At 46.2% G+C, this 6,228-nt stretch overlaps 1 long non-coding RNA gene across 1 annotated transcript; it reads right to left on the bottom strand.

The window, feature by feature from the left end:
- Positions 1–4,888: 4,888 nt before the first annotated feature.
- LOC122370880 lies at positions 4,889–5,788 on the bottom strand. The gene is made up of 2 exons (XR_006254631.1): positions 5,502–5,788; positions 4,889–5,257 (listed from the first exon to the last, which is right to left on the bottom strand). It is a non-coding gene; the product is annotated as an uncharacterized LOC122370880 (long non-coding RNA).
- Positions 5,789–6,228: the final 440 nt, after the last annotated feature.

Genomic DNA, 6,228 nt, shown 5'->3' with positions numbered 1-6,228 from the left:
CAGACACATCAACACAGAACGGTCAGCGACCGAGTTCCAGATGGGTGCTCTCGAGTAACACTACACTGCCACTTCTTTATTTCACTGATCACCAGCCAACGATACATTTTTGATGCTTGGCTCTGGTGAGGTATTTAGGGGCAGTGAACTTCACGGTTTATCACGAAGTTCAGACAGAAACATCGATAGTTGCAGCACTGTAAACCCTTCCTGCAGTCTTCCAGTTCATTTTTTACTGTGCAAGCTGGATACCCTCAGCCATTGATGGTCAAGGGATAATACCGCTGGCACGTCCGACAAAATAGCTACGTCAGCACGTGTACCTGATCCGGGGCCGGGCGGCGGCTCATTACAGACCAGTGGCCGCTGCGTCTCTGCGTGCCATTGTTACCGCACGGATGCCGGCCCGGGGCGGTTGGTCCGCCGGCCGGCCGGCCGCGCTGCGCCGCGCCCCCAGCGCGCTGACCGTGAACTCCGAGCCGAGGGACGGTCAGCCGGCGGACGGGCCGCCGCGCCTCGGACGCCGCGGAGCCTCTGCGCTGTGGGACGACGGGCCGCAGTCCTGTGAGTGGGGAATGGGGATCCCAGCCGCCGCGCCCCGCCGCCGCACCGAGACGGACGAGTACAATGGCGGGGTGGAGTGCAGCAGGTATGCGCAGACAAAGGCGAAGGGCAGGGGTGCAAATTACGGACCCCTTGGGGTGAGCGCGGTGCCGGACACTGGGCGGCGCTGGGAAGTCCACTATCTATGTAATGCTCAGATTCTTGTAATAGCAATGACCGAAAAGACAGTTGCATTGTAACATAGCAAATCTGACACAAGATACCTGCTTCGAAATTCCAACCTGCTGGCTTTGTTTTAGCTGGCTGTCCTATTCACTTTAACCTATCAACACGTGTGTATGCCTGGTCTGTTGTTTGAATCGAGATGGATGAAGAAGTCTCGGCTCTCGCGACCGAGAGCCGGCATTTCATGCGTTATTTTCCTGTTCTCGGTTGCAGTCTCCCTCGTCCCGTCCGATCGTTGACCTACTGTATGACGCTAGACCTACTGTATGACGAGTGACTATTCTCAAAACGTGAACTTAAGCAGAAAGTAAGCAGACAGTTTGCTGGAAGAGCTCTGCAGCCCACACGAAAACACACCAGTTAGCGTATTTCCGCTCCGTCGACGCCAGCCGTCTCGTGGCCGGACGTCTCTCCAGAGACTCCCATTGGCTCCGTGCGGTCACTCCTCTCCATCTCCGCCAGCCCGGCCAGCGACACTGTCCTCTCCGCCAGCCCGGCCAGCGACACGGAACACGAGACGAGACGCCTCAGGTTCGGCGGGACGGCTGCTCTAACAGTTTAGAAAATCAACAAAACATACACCCACACACTCATAACACTACACAGTGCGCAGGTCTGTGAGTGGCCCGCCCGTCCGGTCGGACCGATTGGAGGGAACCGCGGCGATAGGTGAACGTTTTTTATCGGGCTGAAGTAAAAACTGGTGCCGGAGTTACGGGACTCCCACGGGATCCGCCGGCCGTCCATCCAGTGGTGCCAGATCCCGTCCGACCAGCCCCGCGTGGTGCCACGTCGGACTGACATGGCCACGTTCAGAGTATATATCAGGTGCGATGACCTGATGATGTGCTACGCACGAATATATTGGCTATCCTTTTGCTTATTTTAAAACAAGCTTCTATTTTATTTATGTGTATTACTCAAGTATATACGGCATACGTGTACTTATTTTATCAAATATATGTGCATGTATTTATCAGCATGAATTGACATTTTACGGTATATTTTCAATTGATTCCGAGTTTCATAGCCACGATATCTTTTATTAGGTTGCATGCTAATATGGATACATTTAACTTAGGTCTCAAAATTCCACTACAACAAAACATAGTTCTGACCAAGCATCAAGATAACCCATGGTGCAGTAAACCTATTCCGAAAGCAATGCACGTTTCTCGTGTTTCTTCAGCTCATAACCAACTCGTGTCCGGAGACGGCACTTTGGATAAGACGCCCACAAAAACACGATTCCTCGTGGAGTCACTCGGGGAACAATGCACCCGTCGTCTCGGCATTTGTCGATCCTTGGTCAGGCGCCGGTTGTGATTGGCTCGGTCGTGTGCACTCGTGCATGCAGTGTCTAGCCCTGCCTCCGATAAATTCATCCCCGATACGTGTGCAGAGCCTCTGCCGCGCACCTCTGCAGTTGCAGGACCATTAGCGAGCCGGGCCGAGGCCAAGGACGTTGACCTCCTGGCCGGGCCGTGACGCTAGTTGGGTGTCAGAGGTGTCGGAAAGCTGCTGAGGTCATATGCCGAGACTTGTACTGTTTAACTGCGCGATAAGTCGGAAAAATATAAATGTCACGGTACCTGATAGGGACAACATGAAAGTTAATTCATTTATAATTACGAGTAAAAAGCAATTACGAGTAAGTAATTACAAAAGCAATTACAAAAGCAATTACGAGTAAGTAAAGCTGCTGGAAGCAGCCCCTTTGACATCCACGCGAAGTCAACTATGACTACAATCGGGCATTCGATGGCTATTAATGTACCTAAATCAACCGGAGTGGGGCGGGGAGTAGGCAGTGATTCGTCGTGAGATCTCGAGAGCCGCACGGCATAATGCAATGGGGGAGGGGGGGGGGGGGGGGGGCAGAAAAAGCATCCACCTCCTCTCTCCTAAACAATCCATTTTTTTTTAGTAACAGAAAATACATTTCGGGGCCAGAACACAAAGAATGTAAATGAAAATAAACGCTCCTAAATACACGTACGTCTATTTTGTTCTTTTTGTTCTTAGTTTTAATATAAACTGACAAAACCTAGCAAAAATTTTCATAACAATAAACAAGACCATTAAACATTCCGTTTCTTGTCGTCTTCGAAAATAATAGGCGGTAACCAGTGGGTAAAAATGGGGTAAGGATTTGCTAATAGTTTGGAAGTAGGAACGACAAATAAACTAGAAGGAAAGGAGATAAGAAAAGTAAGAAAGTAACGATAGGTATACCTATCATAAATTTTTATATGATAATAATCGGTTACAGATATGAAGCCCATGTCAAAGAAATATCCCTCAATCACAGCTAAGAGCCGTACCTGACCAAAATGAATCCTGTACCGCCGTCGCAGCGCCTCGCGTCCAAATTCGCTCACCACTGTACCAGGCACACCCGGCCCACTCGCGCACTCCCTCTCCGCCCGCGCCGCCGGGCGACTGGCTGGCAGGCGGTGAGCTCGACCTCCGCGCCGCGCCGGGATGCCGCCGCCTCCCCCTCGCGCATTCCTCAGACAGTCCGCTCGCTAGCGCACCGCGCAGGTTCTCCGCCGTCCGCTCAGCATATTTACGTCTGGACAACGAGTTGCGTTGGAGAGGCCGGAAATAGTGGCGATTTCTGGACCGCAAGAATGGACCGTCATTGGAATGATTCTTTTTCAAACCGTGCACTGTTTTTAGCCGGAATTTAATAGTTACTACAAAATATTTTTGTCATTACATTTGGCTAAGAATGAATGCCATCAGGGAAGGTTTTACTGCCGCTGCATTTTGTCCAGAAACATATAGTGCTGTTATATTGCAGTTTTTGCGCTTTTGTTACAAAATATGAAGCGAACATGCATCAGGCTCTCGTCCATCCACTAAGAAGCTATTAAATATTTTGTTTTGTGTATTCCAAGAGGAGAGGAAACTATTTTATTTGTGCCTTCATTGAGAATTGAAGATCGATCATTAAATTTTCAAGGCAGTTAATCAATCAAACCAAGCATTTAGTCATTCTCGTATAGCAGTGGCTATAAGAAGAAAAGGTTGATAAATACTGAAGTTCAGTCATCTTACTTCAACTTGGCAGCAAGATCCCAGAGGATAAAGGATATAAAAAGTATACCTATCCTGTAAATCAAAGCATTTTGGTGCCTGCAAAGGCTTGCGTTATTTGTGGTGTGCTCGCGGAGTGAGGCTTTGGGCGTTTTTGTTGTGTTTATGTGGAGATTGAATATAACTGTGACCCTGTGTTTGTTTGTGTATTTACTACAGTCAAACATCACATTCACATAAAATACTCACCTAGCTCATAGGTGTACCCTGCAGAATTTGTACTTGTTGATGTCTGGAGCATGAACAAAGCACTAAAGTATCTCAATTATCATTTCCCACATTTTCTGAGCATCTAACATGGCAATACAGCAGTGCAGAGCAGCTTCAGAGAAGAAACACTTTCAATGCACAGACTGACACCAGCCACCCAATGAGCCAGTTCCTCATTTGGCTGTTTCCATGGATGCGGCATGGCAAAGGTGAGCTAACTTGGCAACGGCTTGACGCGAGCTGTTTTTAAGTTGTTAGCAGGTAAGATTGAGTCATGGTGAGTATCTATCATATAACTGGGTGCTTCTGCTATGAGTAGATTGCAAATATGTGTGATGATTGAGGTTAGGTTAGGTTAGTCAGGGCCCTGTTTCACCAGTGATAGCAGCACGCTGCTTATACACGTGTCAAATTGGGTTTCCATGGAAACATCAACAGGCCCATTGCTCCAACACTACCACAAGTGTGACGTCAGTTCGTGCAATTGGATAGCAGCGTGGTAGCAGCATCCCGTGAAACACCGCCCTGGTCACATTTTTTATGGACACCTGGCAAATTAACTAAAAACTAGCATAACCTAATCTAACCTGACCAAACTAAACCTACACAACTACTAACTATAGGCACTAAGCACCTAAGTTCTTGTGCCTACATCTCATACCAACTCAAAATAAAGTTCCTTGCTGGAAGATAACCCTCCAGTACATTTTATAACATCCCTGTGAAGAAGACTAATACTTCTAAATCCTGAGTCACACTTCTGGCCATCCACAGAAAGAAGCGCTGAGAGCTTTGCTATTGTATATTGGACCAAAGATCATTGTCACGAATGACTATTAACACGTATTATATGATCATATCGTTGCATGGCTTGTCACATTCACAATTTTACTGAAATCCTTTTTCAAGAAATGCAAAGTTTCATTTGCCAGACACTTGAGTAATGCACATTACCATCTGCATAGCAAAGTAAAGCTGCCTGAGTTCGCTCATTCTAGATTTTTTCACTTCATAGTCAGCGCTTCATAGTTATAATCTTGCTGTTATAAGTTATAATTAATTATTCATCCCAATACATCAATAGACAATATGCAATCATCATCAGCAAACATTTTCTGGCTTGATACTGCTCGGCGTACTCTTCAGTATTGATCTCCTGCAATAATATGGCTTGTTTTTAGCCAATAAGCTCTTTTAATTTTACTTTTATTGCTGATAAGTGAGCCAGATCAACCTGCGTTTATCAACCAACATTTCATAACTTCAACTTGATCTTGCTCAGGACGATCAGGACCTCTCTTAGCCTCCTCCTGGATACTTGGGATTGTTTTCAGTCAACATGCTTCTTTAATATGCTATAAGTCAATCACAAGAGATTTAAGACATCCAACAAAACGTACACGAGTACACGAGTACGAAAACCTCCAGATGAACTCGAAAAAGGCCTTGGAACAGAGCCAAGTGGTGCTCCGTTTGTTTGTTTACAATAATAGTAGTACTGATGTATTGTTTTAGGACTCTAACGTTCGGCTTATAAAAATTGAAACATTTTTACAAAATCTGTAAGGCAAGTAATATTTCTCTGAAAGAACTAAAATATTCAAAAGCCAAACACTATGAAATACAGGAATCGGAGCGAAAAAGTAACCCAAAAAACCAGCCTAATCACCGACTCCTAAAACTGCGACAAAATCAGCACTTTTCCCCGCAACTCGTTGTCCAGACGTAAATATGCGTCCGCTCACCGAGTAGGAACTGAAGGCGAGTCTCTATCGGGCCGTCCGGAGCAGGTATTATGCAGCATTAGGAAGGGAGGTGTTTACCGCCGTAAGGTGAATGTTTTGTCCGTGGAGGCTCGCACCGTACAGACCAAAGCGGAAAATAAATCGAAGAGTAGGTAACTACACATGGAGTTTTGTATGAATAAGTTACAAGATCTATGTAGAAAAGATAGTTGGTGAAATGCGACATTAGAGAATGGAGGAAGTGGACCGCTATAAGTAGGTACCTATGGACCGTACCTAGCCTACATATCATTTTGTGCAAACTTGTAAAGTAATAAGATATTTGACAGGTATGCCTAAATATTCAGGAAAACGCGTTGTTATTGCCAATCCTAATACGAAT

Source organism: Amphibalanus amphitrite, unplaced genomic scaffold (genome assembly GCF_019059575.1).
Source record: "Amphibalanus amphitrite isolate SeventyFive unplaced genomic scaffold, NRLGWU_Aamphi_draft 001179F_arrow, whole genome shotgun sequence".
Classification (NCBI taxonomy): Eukaryota; Metazoa; Arthropoda; class Thecostraca; order Balanomorpha; family Balanidae; genus Amphibalanus; species Amphibalanus amphitrite.
The sequence above is the reverse complement of the archived record's forward strand: the minus strand, read 5'-3'. Positions and strand labels throughout refer to the sequence as shown.